At 43.4% G+C, this 21320-nt stretch overlaps 1 non-coding gene across 1 annotated transcript; it reads right to left on the bottom strand.

Moving 5' to 3' along the window:
* Positions 1 to 14929: 14929 nt before the first annotated feature.
* LOC117720309 (small nucleolar RNA SNORA17) lies at positions 14930 to 15057 on the bottom strand. The gene has a single exon (XR_004608320.1). It is a non-coding gene; the product is annotated as a small nucleolar RNA SNORA17 (small nucleolar RNA).
* Between the last annotated feature and the right edge of the window lie 6263 nt (positions 15058 to 21320).

Genomic DNA, 21320 nt, shown 5'->3' with positions numbered 1-21320 from the left:
GAGGAGCTCCTCACAGGGACACATGGGAAGTTGTGCTGAAGGTCAGATCTCACCTTCTGAAGGCTTGAGCCCATTAAAACGTAGATCCATGGAGCACAACAGAAATCTCTGCAGCCAAAAGCATGTGCTGATCTTCTCGAGGACCCATGGTCAATTCCCAGTAGTCATTTCATAAGCATCTGTAATTCCAGGTTTTTAGGATCCAACATTTTCTTTTAGCTTCCACAGACACATCCACACTGTGGTTCACATGCACACAGACATAAATATACAAATACAAATATGAAAGTGTGAATTCACATGAAAGGCAGCTGTCTCCTGAGAAGAGCCACCTAGTGAAGACTTTTTCCAAGGTTCGGTCACAAAGACACCCAGATGCTCATGCAGCTGTGGCCTGTCAGGCATCAGAAATCATCGTTGTCTATGGCTTGATGGCTGTGCAGGCTTACAATCATTTATGGTGTCATGGAGGCCTTGCTCAAAGTTCTAGAAAGACAGGAAATACAATATGATCATTCCTGTCATGAAGCTCCTGAGTGAACTCTGTGTGAAGCCATAAAGGTGAAATCTAAGTAACAAAGGAGAACACAAAATCTCATAGATAGCAGGGATATAGGATTTAGGCACTCACTGGAGCCAGGCCAACAGAGAGGCCATAGATATAGCTGGAAGGAGAGTTGAGGGACAAGGTAACACATACAAGTTGGAGCCCAAATGATGTCACACAGAACTAGAGAGTTTGACACTATCTCCTCTGACTTTCAGTCTTGCTTTGGTCCCTTGCAATTACAAGACTCTTCTATTTTGATTTAGGAATGTTTAATCCGTGTCATTGTATATTAAAGTTTGCAATGTGTTTTTGGTTTGTTTTGTTTTCAATAAAGATCTCATAGTTAAAGATTTCCTTGTGTCTCAGAAGAGAGTTGGGCTTTGAACTTTGGATACGTAAGATTATGAGGGCTTGGACAAAATGCATTCTTCATCATAAGACGGCTGAGAAATTATTGGGGAATAATAATGGAATGTCATGATTTAGATGTGAAATATTCCCTCCCCATGTATTTGAACTTGAAACTTTTGGACATGGATCTTGGCTAGTAGATGCAGATCCCAAAGATTGGGTAGAGTGCAATATGCAAACCTGAGTTCCAACCTGAACTATGTGTTTCCTGCTTGGCTTGGAGAGATGAATACCATGGACAGGACCCACTCTCTGCTATATCTATTACCATCATTTCTTCCCCACTATGAAACGAGACAGAGGGCTAAGGCAGGTCCTCTTTCCTCTGTAGATTCTTCCAGATATCTTGTGCCAGTGATACAAAAAGTCATGAACACAACAGATATCTCTGTAGCGATCTCACTTAAATTCTGTTTACAAGCAGTATAGCTGTAGCTGTAAGTACAAGTCTTTCAAAGCCCACTGGAGCCTTGGGTTTGCTGTCACAAGCCTCAGAGCTCTACCTGGCGTTAAAAGGTTTGGTGTCTGCAGCATCTGGTTTTAGTCTTGTTTTATTCTGGTCTGCCCTTGCTATGTCTCTGTCCCTCCCTTTTAGAATGGGAATGTTTGTTCTTTGCTGCTGTCGATTGGTTATATATAATTTGGCTTTGCTTTTACTGGAGTTATGGCTAGGAGATTCCCTTTGTCTCTTCTTGAATTTTAGACTTTTGAATAGTGTTAGCACTGTTAGCTTGTCAGGATATTGGATATTGGATTGACTTTTTCATTATGATGCTGTGTTGACTTATGGATAAAAGTAATGGTTGAATGTAAATTTTCCTGACAGACTCATATGTCTGAACACTTGGTCACCATCTGGTTGCCTTGAATTCATAGAATGAGTATGGAAGTTGTCTTTTCCAGTCTAGTTTATAGATTAGTTTGGAAGCTTGAGGTAAGAGAAACATAGCCTAAGATTAACCTGGGACCTACAATTATTACTGGCTAAAGGTTTCATTTGGGGTCTTGTTTTATCAAAGAAAAGGATCCATGCTAAAGACATAGATGATACACACACACACTAACACATATCAATTTAAATTTATGTGTATGTTGATTGTATCTGTTGGTTGTATGTAACTTGTACCAACAGAGACCAAAATAAAGTATCAGATCCCCTGAAACTAGAATTATAGGTGGTTGTGGACATCAGATTTGTGGGGCTGGGAAATGAACTCAGGTCCTTTGGAAGAAGATCAAGAGCTCTTAATCACTGAACCCTCTTTTCAGGTCTGACACAGACAATTTAAACAGAAAAGTAACAAGGTAAAGCACAATTCAGAGGAGGATTACAGTGGACTGTCCAAAAGGGGATATGTGGTAGCCTACTGGGTTCTGTGTTGTGACTTTATGAATATTTATGATGCAGGAAGCATATTCATGAGGATAAGGTGACCCATTTTCCTTCTTCAGTCATGGTTGACCAGATCTCCCTTTATGGTATTTCTTTCGTTGATTCTTTTGAAAAGCCCATGGGGAAGGGGATCAAAACCACCATAGAGAGAATACAATAAAGCCAGGCCCCAGGTTCCTCTGTCTCTCATTGTCTCTGTGTCTCAACTCTGACTCATTGCCCTACTCAGTCTCACCATGAAAGCCTGTCTCCAAAGAGAATAGACAATACTGTAAAACAAAATAAAGAATTTGATAGTCAAAGAAAAAAAATAAAAAAGCAATATAAATGGGAAAAATATACAATTATATATAAATATTTAAAGTGACCAAGTATGATCAAAATATCAAAAGGAAAACCAACAAGGAGAGATTACTTAGTTTTAAAAATAATTAATCATAATTAACAAATTATTGTTTATATTTATGTGAGGTATGTGATATTTTGTTATATGTATACATTTGCACCTTGACTAACACATCTGACATTGCATATTTATTACTTATTACTTTTTTGCATTGAGAGCATGTGAAGTTTACCCTCAGTTTTGAGATTCCCAGTGGTTTTTCTGAACTGTTACTACCTCATCTGGTTTATCTAATTACCCATTGTACAGGCCTATGGAGCAAGAACCACGCCTGCCTGCGTTCTTGATAATATTATACAATGCCTTTTAATTTTCTCTTATAATCATTACTCTGATACGAAATGGGTCATGCTAATGTCATCTTGATGCTGGTGTATCTATCTACAGCTAGCAAAATGCCCTGAGTGGCTGTGCCACCTTTTGATGTTGACAGACGTTATCTGTAATTGTGCAGTTAGGGCTGGAAAGACGGCTCAGCAGTTAAGAACACTTGCTTTTGCAGAGAATCAGTACTCATACTGGTGAACTCACAACCACCTACAACTCCAGTTCCAGGAATCTTCCACCCTCTTCTGGCCTCCTCGGGCACTGCTCTCACTTACTTAAGAAACTAGCTCCTTCCTCTAAGTCTTAAGGGTCTAAGATGTAGCTTTGGAATCTGTGCTGGGCGGTGGAGCTGCATGGGCTTGGTACTTGTCTATGTTTACTGAGCTCAGTTCATATGGACATCCTGTTCCCCCTCCCCCCCCAAAAATAGCTCAGCAATGACCATGCCTACCACCTACTTGACACTTTTTGTAGTGAAAGGCACTTTGACCAACAATCTCTCTGTGTGAAAGCCTGTCCATTTCCTTCATGGCATTCTTCAGCTTCCCCCTTTCTGTTCCAGCTCCCTTCCTCTCCACCCCCTCTTCCCTCCCATCACATTGGCCTTTGCTATCTCTTTCCATAGCCATTTCCTTTTTAACAGGCATCTGACACAGATTCTGATGCTCTGCTCTCTTTGGCTGTGGCTGCACTGCAGGCCAGCCTGACATTGTGCTAACCACAGCCCCAGAACTAAACAACAGACTGTTTTGCAATCAGGGCCAGAATCATAGGTGGTAGATTCTTTCTCAGTTTTTTTTTTTTTTTTTTTTTTTTTTTTTTTTTTTTTTTTTTTTTGATGCCAATAAAGCAAATGAGAAGTCTGTGTACTTTCTCGACACTGTTCCTCTTCCTGACTGCCCTTTCATAGTCAGTCCAGGAGAGAGGAGAGAGCTTCTCAGGGGGAATAAGGTGAGCTTCTCTTCTCTCTGTCCCTGTGTCCACTGCACACTTGCTTCTAATGAATATCCTCACTCTCTACTGAGTGTGTGCCTGGGCTCTGTGTGCACAGAAAGACCCCCTGAGCAGGTAAAAAACCTATGCATATGTGAGCCCTGGAGACCCAGATATGCTACTGTTTGTCACTGAGTGGCACATTGGTTCTCTAACAGAAGGCTTAATTCTCTGAAAGAGGCAAAACCCTACTAATAGCTGGGCTTCTGTCTGACAACAGGGACAAATTTAGATGCATCTCTCAACACAAGGCTGTTATAGGAGTTTTTAGGTAAGGGTCCTGGCACTGCTAACATCAACTTGACCACTCATCCACAATAAGCCAGTTACAGATGAAATTAATAGTAAAGAGAAGAGAAAGATTTATTCTACGTAAACATCTTGGGAAAAGGAATAGAGATACAGTGATTTTCCCAAGCCCATTATCTGGGTTCTAATGTGGTTTGGATCATATGAAGGATGGCTCTGTTCTACCTGAGCTATCAATGATGTTTTTGTCTGGCGTTTCCACTCGTATACACCACCTACCTGTTATTCACTTAGACCCCTTTTAATTACGAAGTTGACTGCTTGAGATGTCATACTTGTACTTAAGTGGTTCCACAACATGGCGTCAGAGAGAAAATGTAAAGTGACTTCTATGTGTAAACAGGTAGAGGTTATTGACTTAATTAAGACAAAAAATTAAAAAAGAATGTTGAGGTTTCTAAGATTTACTATAGGGATGATTGTCCATCCAAGAACTTGTGAAAGAAAGAGAAACATTGAGCTTTGACTAGTATAGCCACTCCACCCTTCACTGTAAACATTAGTGTGATACAGTACCTGCCAAGGACAAAAAAAAAAAAAAAAAAAGCCTTTACATTTGTGCATGTGTGTACACAAGAAAGTGCATCAAGTGTGGAATTCAGCAGTGATTATGGTTTTAAGCCTCTAGAGAGGGTGGGGGTGGGGTCTTGGGACCTGTCAGCTGAAGACAAGAGGACTGCTACAAATTCTAAATGTGTTTGTATATGTGTATACTTGGGTCATATTAGATTTAAAAAACGTTAAAAGTATAGGAATTTCAGCTTGTTACTGCATATTTAGTATTAGAAAGGTTGCCTGACACATAGTAGGTGCTCACAAAACATTTATTAGATACACCAGTTTATAACCCATTTCAGGGAAAGGAGATGGAACATGGTTGGCAGAGTGATCGCTTAGCATTCAGAAAGACCTGGGTTCCCCACCAGCATGGAATAACCTGGGTGTGGCGGCACACGTCCTCAGCACTTGGGATTGTGGGTGGAAAGAGCAGAAGTTCAAGGTCATTGTCTTTGTCAGGGTTTGTATTCCTGCACAAACCAGCATGATCAAGAAGCAAATTGGAGAGGAAAGTGTTTATTCAGAAAGGGTTTGCACACACACCCATCACTATTAAGCCTCAACCCTTGCTTTCCTTGTCATACCCAAGATCTAAATAGCTTTAAAAGTTCTACAGTCTTTACAAATTCTTACATATTAAAATTTAAATCCCTTTAAACTATCCAATCTCTTTTGAAATTCAAAATATTTTTACAATTCAAAGTCTCTTAACTGTGGGCTCCACTAAAATACTTTCTTCTTTCAAGAGGGAAAAATATCAGCAGAGTCACAATCAAAAGCAAAATCAAACTCTAACTGTTCAATGTCTGGGATCCACTCACAACTTCTGGGCTCCTCTAAGGGCTTGGGTCACTTCTCCAGCTGTCCTTTGTAGCACACATCCTGTATTCTAGGCTCCAGCTGCCCACACTCCACTGCTGTTGCTGCTCTTGGTGGTCATCTCATGGTACTGACATCTCCAAAACACTGCTGTCGTCTGCTGCAACTGGACTGCACTTTCACAAATAGCCTCTCCTAGGCTCTTTTCATGGTGCTAAGCCTCAACTTCTCTGCATGACTCCTTCAGAGCTGGGCCTTCAAATGCCACTGAGGCTATGCCTTCCCCAATGGCCTCTCTTGACCTCTCACAGTGCCAAGCATCAGCTGCTACCCCTTCATATTTCAAAACCAATACTACCCGGATGACTCTTATACATTACCAAGTATGGCTGCCAATACAAGGTACATCCATGGTTGCCTCTGGAACACAGCTTCTCTGTGCTCTCAGAAAACACTTCCCAAAAGATTTCCCCCTAGTGATGCTGATCTCTTCTTAATCACTGCTAATCTCTTAGTTCCAGCTAACCAGTATCAATGGTCCCAGTAACTCAAAGGTTTCCATTTAGTAGTTCTGGTATCTTGTTAATCACAGCTGATTCTTCAGCCCCAGCTAACAAAATTTCACAATCAAGATAGCAATGACCCTGATAAGAGTCTTTAATTTTCTCTCTGAAATTTCATAAGCTACTGTTCTCAACATTATCTTCCAAGCTCCTACAGAACATCCCACAGAGCTTTTAACATCCCAATGGCTCTTCTAGCTCAAAGTTCCAAAGTCCTTCCACAGTCCTTCTCAAAACATGGTCAGGCTGTCACGGGAATAATCCAGTTCAAGTACCAGTTTGTCTTAATCAGGGTTTGTATTCCTGCACAAACCAGCATGATCAAGAAGCAAGTTAGAGAGGAAAGGGTTTATTCAGCTTACACTTTCCACATTGCTGTTCATCACCAAAGGAAGTCAGGACAGGGACTTGGAGGCAGGAGCTGACACCAAGGAAGGGAGCTGCTTACTGAATTGCTTCCCCTGGCATGCTCAGCTTGCTTTCTTATAAAGCCCAGGATTAGCAGCCCAGGGATGGCATCACCCACAATGGGCTGGGCCCTTCCCACTTGATCACTAATTAAGAAAATGCTTTACAGCTGGATCTCATGGAGGCATTTTCTCAAGGGAGGTTCCTTTCTCTGTGACAACTCCACCTTGTGTTGTAGGAATTTGGTTAAACTTAAAAATTAACTGCCCCAGGACACATCCTGGGAGAAGCATATTCCTTTGACCCAGGGAGGACACCTGCTGGATTACCCTGATGGATTAACATTCAGAGGAAGAAGAAGAGGCTGATTAACATTCCTCAGACAACAGGGAAGGGAACCCACCTGCAGGTGGGGAAGACCCAGAGCACAGTAGACACATTCCCCAAGATGGACCAACCCTTGACACAGACAAGGGAGGTCCTTGCCACCTCAATCCCCAAAGACCAGTTTAAAAGTCACACTGTTCTGCCAATCATATTGTGCCTAGTCACTGTCTACCCCTTAAACTGTATAAAAACTGTTTTTAGCTTCAGCTCAGGGTTGCTCTTGCCTGTGTGCAAGGGAGCCCCAGTGCACTGATTATTATCTTTAAACCTCATGTTTTTTTGCAGCAAATCCCTTGTCTGTGAGTGTTTCTGCGGGAGTGTGTCCTCCAGTTTTGGATCTTAGAGTTCAACAGTGTCAACTTGACATACAAAACCAGCTAGTACAGCCATCTTCAACTAGAGCTGTGCTTCTAATCCTACACTGTGTGTTGGCAGTCAGTACCCACGGACCTCAGGAAGAGCCAGTCAGTGCCTCCTTTCTCACTTCATTGCCTCTCTAAGGGTGAGAAGGCTTCCTTTTAGTAATGTTTTGTCTCTTGTTTAATAATGTTGTAAATAAAGAATTTATCTAATCTTTCTCTCCAGTTTCCAAAACAGAGAATCAAACAAAACAAAACATGAAAAAAAAAAAAAACCCAAAAATCAAAGAACAAAAAAAACCAACAAACAACAAAACACCTGAGATATCCTGAGCTTTTGTTTTGTGTCAGATGATGCATAGTCAGCCCTTAGAATACAAATGGAGCCGGTCATTAGAAAACATGAACTAATGAATTAGAATGAATTAGAAGACATAGAAGATGAGTAGAAGGCTGGAAATTGAAGATGGCCAATCAGAAGTACAAGGGTGTAACGGCCCGATTTGTTCCGCAGGTCAAGGTCTAGCTAGAGAGAGAGTGGGGGGAAGAAGGGGAAGAGATTCGAAGAATAGAGACAAGCCAGAGGGTCTGTAGTCAAGTCAAGTTTACTGTCTCCCACAGACTATATCACACCTCCTACTGACTGCCACCTATATACTCCTATTTCTCCTATTACAAGGAAATCCTGGGTATTTATAAGCACAAGCAGGAGAACACAGGTGAAAACATTTTACCACGTGCACCATGCAGCTGGGGTCACTAAACAGCAAAACAAGCTATGTGGGATAAACAAGATATTTATCAGAGTGTGCTTCGCAGTTGTAGGCTGTTGAAAAACAAGTCTCTATCAGGGTATATGGTTCCAGATGGCTGCAAAGTTGATACCTGCTTTCTAGCTGCTTTTTTTTCTGCTTAAAGTCAGCTCCCAACACAAGGGGACTTAGAGATTTGCCAGCTGCAAGGGTGCTACTGTTGTGAAAGGCTGTGTAGAGAGAACACTGTAGAAAGAGCACTTTGTGATTTTTAGGTTGACAATAAGAAAAGTCATTGAGGGGACACTCAAAACTTGAAGTTGACATCTAAAATGAGAGCAGTCATGTGGAGCTGTTGTTCTTAACGTGGTACCTGCATCACTGTTACACTGTGGTTATAAGTGCATGCCTGCATGCACATGTGGGAATTGAACTTGGGTACTTATGCTTATAAGTCAAGGACTTTACCAATTCTCCCCAGGCCACAGCAGTGTGCTTTTATCCTGTGATCTTCCTCGATAGAGAATCACCATCAGAGGTCCTCATGTTTTTTAATGTATACCTTGAGGCCAGTTGCTCAGTAGTTCTCTTTCAGCATCTCCACAGAGCAAGAATTTATGCTTTTCTTGAGAGAAAGAAGCCTTGGGGAGGATGTAGAGTCTCCACATCCTGGAGGCAAAACATTCTCACCCAGCCCATAGAGGAAACCTGTAATGGTTTCCATTTGTTCCACTGAACTTTGTGTGAGACCTAAAAGGTCAACATTAGCACTTAACACAACAGGAAATGAATGAGCCACCCAGACAGGCCACACCTGAGACTTTCACCTTAGTGTCCCTTTGGTATTTCCTATTATGTGTTTCATGAGAGAGTCTGAATGTGAGGGTTACTCCAAGCCAGATTCTTCTATACTTCTCAGCCATGAATCTCCACTCCTCTTCACATAGGAAACATTACTTTAGAGTTAACTCTAAAGAGTTCAACTTTATTAACAATAGAATGAACCATAGGTACACTTGTATACTACTTGCTTATTATCTGAAATTCAAATGTAAACTAGATGGTGTAGGTCTTATCTGTTAACTCTATTTGAAGAGAGTCTGTTATGTGAGACTTTTCCTGGCGTGATATTTGTTTGACTCATCCCCAGAAGGGAATGAAAGACACACCAAAGTTACAATTTTACCAGACAGGACAGTGAGGCAAGTGGACCATGAGTCCAGACAGAAGACCTGGTAAAGTTTAGCAGGTTCAAAACTCCAGGGAATCTCAGAATTGAGATCAGCAGACATAGAACCAGCTCCCTGCCAAGACCTACCTGTCCTGGAACACATAACCATGACACTCCATTAAGAGGGTCAAGACAGTCAGTCATGTAGGGACAACACCTGATGTCCTTCCCCCATGCAAATAGAGCATCCTAACATCTCAGACTGAGCCATGGGAAGCATCTACCTCTGGATTCCATCCTACTCCCAAAATGTTTATAAGGTCCTGATACACATGGAATAAAGTGTACGAGTTATTTCACCAAGAATTGTCTGAGGGTGACTTTTTTTGAGCTGTAACACTTGGGGGAGAATTTTCTTTCCCCAAAGCATTTATCACTGGACCTCGAATCTGCTCCTCCCCCATCTACTTGCTGCTGTGGCTATCAGATGCCTACAACTACTAGCTGCCCTTTGTTGTCAGTTGTAACTATTCCCAGCCACTTGCTTAGTGGCTTGCTCACCTGCTGCTGCTGTTGCTGCTAGCATCAGCACTGTTAACTAATGATAGAGATAGCAGAAAGACCCTGGCTACCTGCCCTGCATGGGCTTCCCTTCTGAGAGCTGTTGTAAGAACCAAATGCAAGAATTTCAGGTCTCAGCTTGAACTTAAAATTAAATGATCCTTAAATTTGAGTCAAATATTAGCTGCTCCCAAGGCACATCCCAGAAAGAGCACATTCCAAAGACTCAAACAAACATTCCAGAAAGAAAGACCCAAGATAAGAGTTTATGAGCCCTTAACACAGTAAACCTGGGCAAACAGAAGCTACTTAAGCTGACTCTCTTTGTTGTAAAAGATAAGGTACAAATTTGAGTTACTTAGAAACCAGGCCTGGGAATGGCTGTTGGAGTTTGGCCTTTATGGTTAATGTTTAAGAAGTAATTGTATAACTGCCTTCATAAATTCTGTAAAAATAGTATATAAGCTGTCCTCAGCTTTAATTCGGGGTTCTTCTTGCCTGCATGCAGGAGAACTCCAGTATACTGGTTGTCATCTTATCATCTTATCATCAATAATCCTCATGTTATTGCAGCGAATCCTGTCTGTGAGTGTCTCAAGGGGGTGGGGGTGGGAGCTGGTTTTGGATCTTTAGAATCCAACACTGTAACAATTTGGCCATTCCAGCCAGACCGGAGCCTCTCAGAATCTTGCATTAATCTGTCTTCCTTGATCTTGTTGGTGGTGCTCAGGCATCCCAGCAGTGACACCAGACTCTAACTGCACAATTTGAAAGAAGTATATCAGATCAGAGTCTCTTCCAGAGACGAGTCTCCCATCCCTAGCAATATCATACTGCTTTATAACCATAGGGGTGGGAGTGGGAGGATATTAAAACTCTTGTTAGTACCAACTATCCTGAAATTGTGATGTCAATTTACTTCCTAGTCTCATAAGATGTCATCCACCTCACAGGAAGAAATGTTTCCATTTGGATGAAATTGCTACAAAATGAAAACCCTTCAGTTCTCGTGGATTCTGTTCCTCTGTGTCATGGTATTTCCAAGCCTTGGGGATCCTAAGGTAGTCTGATATTTTAACCTATTGTAAATTACACACAACTACAAGTTGAGTAAGTTACAGAGACAAGAACCTTGTTTGAGCCCATAGCTCTCGTCCAAGATCAAGAGGCCATGTGTGATGATTTTCTACTTGCTGATCAAGACCCAAGATGGCTTATAGAACCCCATGGGTATAGAGTGAAGCACATGAGAAGATAGTCCATCTGGGTGTGACTGACAGCAGACCCCCTCCTGAGATAGCCCATTAACCCATTCATCCATCAAACCATAGACTTATCTGCTCACAATGGCAGAGCCTAACCACATTTTAAAGGTTCCACTTGGTGCTACATCATGACAATTTACAGTAAGGAGCACATTTTAACATAAGCTTCAGCAAATGAGATTCATGTTCAAGTGATAGGACATGAATATCTAGAGTAGTGTGGATTGAAAATCCTCTCAGCAACTCTAGAGAATGACTTCAGTATTCCTAAGAACCACTCTTACTGAGTTATCCAGATGGATCATATCATCACACTTGTCTAACCCAAGGACCAAGTTGTGTTATTCATCCTAAATTGAGGAACATCCTGGGCTTGTCTCACAGTGACCTCCTCTAATAGATTGTTTTTTTTTGTTTTTTTTTTTGTTTTTTTGCCTCAGGTTATTTCCTATTCTGGGACAATGAGTCATAACCAGGAAGAAAGGCAATGACTGTTTATTCAAGAAAGAGTCTCCTCAAGGAAACATTCCTTAGAAGGGCTGACACTTAGTACCCCTAGGGCTATAATAGAAACCCTGTTCTGTGTGACACCTAGAATCTAATGGGAAATGAAGGCAAATGTGATACAAAAGATAGAGAATACTATGAATAGAAAATGCTTTTTAACAGATCTAGACTCTACAGCCTAGATCTATTGACTTTAGACGCCATGACACATGGGTCAGGCACCTCTTGGAAACCCTTACATTATGCTTGTAGAGAAGTCAGTTGGCTTCCCATCCCATGAGATTGCTCTTGTTATAGGCAAGAGTTTTGTTTCTCTGTGCAATGTTACATGTTTTATATGTTTATGTCTCAGTAGCACAGTTAGTATACATATGTAGTATACATATAGAGATCATATTTAGCTCAAAAATTGTGATGTGCTTATGTTCTTAAAATGTAAATCATGTCTTGAAGTTGAACATGATAATTGTGGTGCCTCAATAGCCTAATCAGCCAGTGCCAGACGTTGGTTCTGCCTAAAGTCTCTGATATCAGTGTCTCCTTGCTACTCACACTCAACTCATCTCACTCACCACTCTGACTACCTGTTCTTCCTGTCTCGACACAATTTCCACCATATCCACCTGGGTCCAGATGACTTTCTTCATCCTTTTTGGGTTGTAAGTGGTCTCTCTGTTTGTTCAACACATTGACAGTAAGCACCTGTTATGCAGGACTGTCTTTGCATGGGATGTGAATCATTTTTCCCATTGCTGTGACCGAATACCTGGTTAAAAAACAAAACTTAAGGAAGGAAAGCCTTATTCTGACTTCCAGTTTGAGGTTACAGTTCATCATGGTAGGAAGGTATGGCAGCAGCAGTGTAAGCTGGGTGGTCACATGGCTTTCACATCAGGAAGCAGAGAGATGATTGATTGCTGGGGCCCATCTCACTTTCTCCTTTTTTCAGTCCAGACACCCAGTGCACAGAGTGACACCACCTACACATACCTATGTCAACCCATTCTAGAAACTCCCTTGTGGACACGCACAGAGAATTGTCTTCTTCGTGAGTCTTTGTCTTCTTTATTTAAATACTAACATGAGAAAATGGTCTCAAGAAAGGCACTGTATTCTCAGGAAGATGGACATAGTAGGCACACAGCACAACACGACACCTACTCCTGATAAGATGGAGGAAGTTTGAGATGACCAAAATATGCAAGGAGGATGGCAAGACTCTACAGAGGAGCAGCCCACTGTGGCACAAGGCAAAGTCATGATATTCATTTTTTTTTTTTACTTTATTGGTTTTTGGTGAATTTCCCATTGTGCACCCAAATCCCTCTCATCTCCCCCTCTCCTCATACTCATCTTCTACCCTTGCAACCTTTCCCACCAACAGAGGGGAAAAACATCTCATCGTGGAAGCTGTAGTGTGTCACAGTGTGTCCCACAGTAGACCCTTTTGTCTATACTTTACTTGCAAATGTTCATTGCAAGGTTCAAATGACTCTTTGGTCTGGTAAGAGGCTTCTGGCTTCCCTTACTCTATTGATACTGGATCCTCACTGGGACTCCTCTCAGATATCCTGTTGTTGCCCTGTGTCATGGAGATCCTATAGTTTTGAATCTGTAGGACTGGCCCTTCATGTGCTCCAGCAGTTCATAGATGGAATTGAGCTGGGGTGGCTCAATTCAAAGGCCTGGATCTCAGCCTGAGAAGTATCTGTGCTCTTTTGCTCTCATGCCCTTAGGGCTGGCTCACTAGAAACTCCCACATTCAGGGCCAGCTCTACCCTGCTCCACAGGTGAGGTACAGGGCCCATTCTCTCTGTGTTGCATATGGTAAGGGACATGGCCAATTTTCTCAATCTTATGACCCCAGGGCCAGCTCTCCTGCCTGCCAGAAGACAAGCAGAGCTGGCTCACCCATACGCATGCCCTTGGGGCTACCTCACCCACAACCTCCACATCCAGGGCCAGGTCTAGTGTGCTGCAGCATAGGAGGAGCAAAGAGAGCACTGGTTCTGATCACCTCAGGACCAGCTCTCCTACCTGTTACTGGTGGCAAGGGGCGAGAGGTGGGTGTTCATCTCCCACTTGCCATTGTCACCACACAGCAGACAAGTGGTGAGGCCCACTCTGCCATGCTCGTGTTTTGGGACCAGCCGACCTATGCCCCCCCACCAGGGTCAGCTCTACTGTGCTTCCCATGAGAAGTGCAGGGACTGTTCTCCTTGCCCAAGTACTGCAGATAGTGAGGGTGCAGGGACAGCTCTCCTGCTCTCATGACACCAGGAACAGGTTTCCTGCCTGCTGCAGGTGGTTATCTGCAAGGGAGGAGGGATCTCTCCCTCATCCACGCCACCACAGGGAAGATGAGCGACATGGCCATCTTACACACTGGTATCCTCGGCTGGTTCACACATAACTCCCACAGTGTGTGGGGCCTGCTCTTCCATGTACTACAGCTTGCTAGTGGTTGGATCAGCTCTGCAGCTCTCATGCCTCCAGGGCCAGCTCTCCCACAATGCCCAGGTGAGCGGTAGGGACAATTCTGCACAGCCCTCAGACATCAACATGTCCCCAGGTGGCAGGCTAAATCAGGGACATCCACCTGGCCTTTGGTGGCCACAGACCTCTGCTGCTGCATGGCCACAGACTCAAATGCAGTCCCCGTGGCAGCATAGGCCAGGACCCCATCATGGCGCCAAGTAGTATCACTTCCTAGAGTCTCCATCCAGTTCTGCCTGTCTTCATTGTGCCCACATCCTTGTTTTTTTTCTCTTCCATTTTTCTAACACTTACTTCTTTCTCTTGCTGGCACTTAGGATCTCTGAGTGCCTGGGTTGTCTCAGGAGTGGTCTCAGGAGTGCTAAGCCCTGCTTCTGCATTATGGTACTGGGAAGGGTCATCTCGGGTATGATCTGCACCCCCAAGCCTGTGTGATGGCTGACTTGAGATCATTTTGGGCTAGCTCCCTGTCCTGGCCCTATGGTTTGGGTTTGGGGGTCATCTTGGGCTTGCTCATCCCCAGGCCAACCTAAGTGTCCCCTTGCAAAGGTTTTCTGTCTCAGGCTCACTCCTGCCTGAATCCCTCAGCCCCAGGTGGGGTTCTTCTAATCTCTGGCTTGTTCCCAGTCCTGGAAGCTGTAGGGGTCCGTGTTGTGTGAGACTTGTGGTCATTTCAGGCTTGCTTTTCCCAGGAAAAGTTAAGCTATTGTTCAGATGCTCATAGGTCAGAACACTGAGCACAGACATAGCCTCTCTCCTCTATGCCACCTACTGACGCACATGTGACACAGCAGCCATACTTGCAATGCTTCTAGGGGCAGGAAGTCATTCTAACATGGGATCAGCCTTTGAAACACACATGAAATGGATGCACACATATGACATGGGTGAACCAGCTTGGGATCAGGTGTTTAAGGAGGTATGCGTGGGCCCTAACAGCATGAGCTTCATATGATGGATCCTAGGCAGGGAGGCCATGCTTCATGGAACTACCTGGGCACTACACAACAGTAGGAATCTCAGATGGATAGGCTGTAGGAAGCCTGGCCACTGGAATGGAGAACTGGAAACCTGAGGGTGGTGTTTATAGTGTCATGAGCCATTCGAGCACATAGCCTTCAAAGCGTAAAGCAGAATGGAGCAGACAAAGATCCACTTCTAATTCCAGCAGTGATTCAGGGTTGCTCAGCATCCAGTAAAGGAGACGAGTAAGAATAATGGAACCAGCACTATTGTCTCCTATCTGCATTCCTGCAGTCATGTGCCTGCCTCAAGATGGGAAGGGAACACATGGGGTTCTAAGTAAGATGATTGCTTCAGCTTGTGCTAACTTTCAATAACCCCAAATGACTCTTCGTGAAATTTCACTGAAGGACAAGCAGAGTTTGAGAGTGGTGATGAAAAGTGTCGATTGGGGTTTAGGAAATACAGTGCTTGGTGTGCAAGCATGAGAACGTTCATATCCCCATAAGCCATGTAAAGAGTGCAGCATACCATCAGCATGTAACCACAGAGCTCAGGGGTAGGAGACAGAGGCAGACGGACGCCCAAGGCTTACTGGCCAGCCAGTGCAACCAAAATGTGACATTCTGGGTTCAGTAAGAGACCCTGTTTCAATAATAAGGTGAAGGGAGATATATGAAGTCAACCTCTGGCCTCCACACCCCACACACAGATGATCACACCTGCACACATGTGCACATGCACACACACCGCACGCATAAAAGAGGCAATCAGAGAAATTAACTACATGCCTTAATGCTTGAACTCTATTGACTGCAGAGAGCTTAATAAACTGTACGTGGAGCATTAAATGAGAGTACATGAGTGTACTCTCTGAAGGTTTTGTCTGAGGGTGGCTCATGGTCAAAGACAATTTAAGAAGTAGGAGGAATGAGAAACAACAAAGGTGTAGGCATGAAATGTGTTGGCCCTATCAAGTGACTGCATATAACCATCTACAGTCAGGACAGATGGCCCATTCTGATGGGATATTTTTATGTATTTGTGATATGTATATATGTTCATGTACGTATGGGTGCACTTTCATGTGTATGTGTGTGCACATGGCTATGGCAGCCAGAAGTGGATAGTTGGGTGTTGTTGGAACATGGTCCAAGAATGGAGTCACGTGAGGAGAATTCTGAGTGCTTGTGAGAAAACTCCAAGAAAACAAGAGGACCTCAGTTTCTTCGAAACAGAATCGTTCTTGGAATGTGCTTTCATAATACTCCTGGGTGAAGCAGATAATAAATAGTGAGTTTATTTCAGCCTTTGCTCTTCATGTGCCTCTATGGGGGAGGGGATGTTTTTGCCCTGTGTGGCTTCTCCTTGTGATTCTTACTCATGTGATTCTTCTTAACCCTCAGTGTATAAATTTTCCAATGCTCTGAATGAAGTTGGTTACTGCCTGAGACTTTAGTCTGCCCCAATTTTAGGGCCTGCTCTGTCAGGTTCACACCACCAACTAGACTGATAAACAGGTGTCTTTCTCAACCATTAAACCTTATATTTTGAGACAGGTCTCTCATCAAGCCCAAAGTTTATCAATTTTACGAGAAAGGCTGGCAGATGAGTTCCAGGGATCTACCTGCCTCCTTCTTCCAAGTTCTGGGGTTACAGACACCCACCATCACTGCTATTTCTTATGTGGGTGCTAGGAGTTCAAAGTCATGTTCTCAGACTTGCATGCATGGCCATTACTTTATGGACTGATATATCTCTTCAGCCCCTCTGGTGGAACATTTTAGGGATTGTCCATTGAGGGAAACCAGGGTAGAAATTCTGCAAAGACTTTTGATGTGGTGATATCTAGGAAGGCAAAGGGGCAGGTACAGTGCTTCTGTTTGAATGTGCTTTGATTGTCTAGTTTTCTTCTAAATGTACATGCTACCTTCTCCCATCATGGTGACCATCAGGGTTAGTGTGCTTATTATGTGCCCTCCTCCTCCTCCTATTCCTCCTCCTCTTCTGCCTCCTCCTCTTCTTCCTCCTCCTCCTCCTCTTCCTCCTCAGTTACTATAAATGAATTTCTGCCAAACCATAAAAAACCAGGGCAATTTACAATGGATTAACTTTTATCTAATGTAATGAAATTGTCTCAGTTAGTAAATCCAAGCTGACCCAGACCCAGTGATTAAGAAATGAAAACTTCCAGAGTCCTGTGTAACCTCTCTCTGCAAACATTCCTGTTTACCCGTAAGTGAGTATAAATAAAATAAGGCAATCAGTTTGCTATGTGGAAGCCAATGTTAGTGTCTCGACCCAGACACATCTACATGTATGGATATGTCACAAGGATTCTTTGTTGCAGGTTCAAAGTCTTATTGAGAAAACATCATTTGAAAAGTGACTTAGAAGTTCCAGTGTCAGAGGATGACCTCAAGAGCCTCTTCTCCAGCAATGGTGGTGTGGTCAAAGGCTTCAAGTTCTTCCAGAAGGACCGCAAGATGGCACTGATCCAGATGGGCTCTGTGGAGGAGGCCGTGCAGGCTCTGATTGAGCTGCACAACCATGACCTGGGCGAGAACCACCACCTGCGAGTGTCCTTCTCCAAGTCCACCATCTAGGAGCTGCAGCCGCAGCCGCTTCCACCATTCCAAAAAAGAAAGCCACTTTAAAAGCAGCTGAAGTGACCTTACAGACCAGAGATTTTATTTTTTTAAAGAGAGATCAGTTTACTTGTTTTTAAAAAAATTAAATCTAGCCCACTTTGCCGTGGCAGGAATGGCTTGGGCCACAGAGGCCCAGCCAGTCCCGGCACCATGCCTTGAGGGGCTCAGGCGTGAGGCCACAGCGGTGCCCCGAACACAGCCGCTTTCTGTGCCTTACAAACTAGCGCGCCTCACGGCCGCACACCCACCCTCTAAGACCACCAGTTGTCTCTAGACCTGCAGGTGAGCCAGGTGGCTCCCCAATGCTGTGCAAGAGCTGGGGCCACTCCCCTACACCCTATAATCAAGTGACATGATTCTCCCATGTCCCTGGTCAGCCCAGAGGGCCCAGGCCGTCCTCAGCTGCCGAGCCTCATGTGACCTTTGTATTCTATTCCGTGTGGTCACAGACACCTGTGCCTAGCAATATTTCCACTTGACCAAATACCCGAGTCTTTTCCATTTATATGCAAGAGATATAGTTTTAAGTAACTTTTTATAGCAGTGATACAATTGTATGTGTGTACTCTAAGCTTCTGTGTCCCCCTGTGCCCCTTCCTTCCAGTGACCAACTTGCAGGTGGGCCCAGGCCAGGGCTGGAGAAAAAGGTCTGAGGCTTGTGGGTTTCTACCTTCAAATTTTGGACCAAAGTTTTCTGCCCGCCTCTGGCTGCCCAGTTGAAGGGCTGACCTCTAGGCCTTAATGTCCCTCCCTGACGCCCACCTCCATCCTAGCCTGTTTCTATGGGAGGGGTTCCCTGCACCCTGGTTCTGTGAAAGGCGTGGAAGAGTGTAAATATTTATGATTTTATACCTATGGGGCTGAGACGGTGCAGCAGTTTTTTATGGTGACAGATGTATACTTTGGTACCGACTACAGGCTCAGTATTGTCCTGGGGCCAGCCCTGGCCACATTACCCCATCCCAGATGGTGTATTGGGGGAGGAGGAAGACTTTCCATTAAAGCAGTTTTATAACAAAAAAAAAAAAAAAAGAAGTTCCAGAGCCATTTATTAGAGCTTTTGAATAGAATAATAACAGGCCAGGCAACGGTAAATACCAGAAGCTCCTGAGAGAAGGGAAATACCCTTTGAGCTAGTGTCCGCAGTAAAGGGGGAGAGAGTTTTCACAGAAACACTGAGAAAGTACAGTGTCAGGGAAAGCATGCTTAGAAAAATGGCTGGTGTTCAAGGAAGGGGTGAAAGGGTCGAAGTCATGGCTTTTGAGTTTATCAGTGGAAACCAGTCAGGAACTACCTGGGGGAAGACACTCTCATCAGGGGAATAATTATTTCTCCCCTTTCCTTAGCATGACTTCATTATGAATCAGCTTTCCTGAGGTGTTCTCTTGGTCAGGTGATTGACAGACTCAATTGGATTAACTCTTAAGAAGGAGACACATAATGTATAATCTTCTAATCTTTGAGGCAGATTAGAACATAGTGTTTCTGCCTAAGACCAATGACAGAAATGCCAATCTATTCTTTTGACCAGGAGAAAGTAGCTTTCCCATAATATGGCTCAATAAAGCCCAGATACCTCTACGGATTCCTATACATTTTAAGTCTTGAGAGCAGTTATAGTATTTCACTTTCTAGTGTTACTGGGGAAAGGAGACATGGTGTCTAAGCTGGTTATGAGAGAGGAGTCTATCTTTAATGGCTTCCAAGACTACTAATATCTGTCTGGTTACTTAACAAACAAACAAACAAACAAACAAACACATTTTCTTTTACTTTGTCAGTGAAGTATTCAGGTCCAAACTGTCTTCGACTAGGTATAACATCTTCCCCTTTAAAAGAGGAAAACACCATCCCATGATTCTATATTATTATTATAGATTTCTACAGTTAGAAGCTTATTTTTTATTGGCAGTGGGAATCTTACTGTGGAATGCAGAGTGAGTCTAGAGATAGGCCTTCAATTATTCAAGTTACTTAGTAACAGCTACTAAGTCTCATGCCTTCGTGCTTCCGTTTGATGCTGGAGTGGACGATGGCATGATTTAAACGGCCCCTCACAGGGCTCACTATGTCATGCAGTGCTTTGGAGAGTCAAGTCCATAGTTATGTTGAGAGCCCCATTCAACGTCTCGTCTGATGCCACTTTCCTACAAGATTGTTATTAGAAGCTTCCCGAACACCTCGTGGAATGAAGACATCTATAGGAGGCACATAGATTTAAAAAATAAAACATCGTAATCTGGGAAATTACACTGAATGCTCCAGGCCAAGCTTTGTCAGATGCGATGAGTTTATAAGGATCTAAACCATTCAGTTTGTGGCACAGACCTTGACCACGAGCAACTCTGCTTCTCGTCCTTGACAAGTAGCTTTGTCTTGAATAGAAGCCAGAAATGTCACTGATTCTATTGGTAATTATGACAATTGTGTCAAAAAAAAATTGAGTCGCATTGGTTCACATTTTAACTTCTTATCTTTCATCTTTCTTATCTTTTTACATATCAACCTAATGAACACAATTACAGGAAGCTATGTGTATCAGGTACTTCATTGACCCTTAAAGATACACCCCAAACTCCAGCCTGGATACCAGGATGGTTCAATTGAGTGAACAGCTTGTAGAGTATGTGGTTGGACTTGTTAGATCTACTAGTTTACCTCCCTATGTCTCTGCACACTAAAGACTTTTAAATCTCTAAACGGAGACTTCCAGTGGCAACCCTTTCTTGACCTGTTACTGTTTTATGGGAGCCTTGCTTGCTTCATTTCTCTTAAGTCCTTACCTATAACAAAACTGTTCTGGAACTATTGTCCAGAAAAAGAAACTATTCTTCAAGTTTGTCAGACAAAGGACCTATAAGTTGTTTGTCTGGAGTAGCTTTGGTGTTCTTTGATTATCTGCCACTCTGGCCTCCTTCCCCATAAGCTATTCTCACCCAAAGCCAGAAAATCTCTATTGTGTTCAAAGACATCCCATTCCACCCATTTCTCTGGGTTATTAATTTCTGGCCAATATCATAAGGAATACAGCAAAGAGGCTTTGAAAGGTAAATTCCACACGCTCCTGCACTGGGATCAGAGACATTGAGTTGGGAAGGGAGAAGGAATAAGGAAGGGGAAGGAGAAGAGGGAAGTGGTGAGGTTGGCTTTGCCCTTGGTTTACCTTTCGCTGTGAGCTAAGGGAGGCTTTGTGAGCCATCCATTCAAACATGGAGGGCACATGGGTGCTTTGCTTCTCTGGTTTCTGGACGTGAGAAATCTATGGGCCTTGTCACTATGCCCTGCATCTCATGGGAGCAAGTGTAAGGAAGAAAGGACATAGATGTTGCCAGGGTTGTTAGGGTCAGAGCCTGAGCTGGAAGCCTTATTAAGTTGGGATTGGTTGCTTGCCAATTAAAGACACTGAGTACTTTGTGAGCAACAAGTAATTCTGGAAAAGAGATTTACTTAACATGATCACATTGGGAAGAG

Source organism: Arvicanthis niloticus, chromosome 14, assembly GCF_011762505.2.
Source record: "Arvicanthis niloticus isolate mArvNil1 chromosome 14, mArvNil1.pat.X, whole genome shotgun sequence".
NCBI classification, from domain to species: domain Eukaryota; kingdom Metazoa; phylum Chordata; class Mammalia; order Rodentia; family Muridae; genus Arvicanthis; species Arvicanthis niloticus.
Note: the sequence above shows the minus strand (reverse complement) of the source record. Positions and strands in the feature narration are given on the sequence as shown.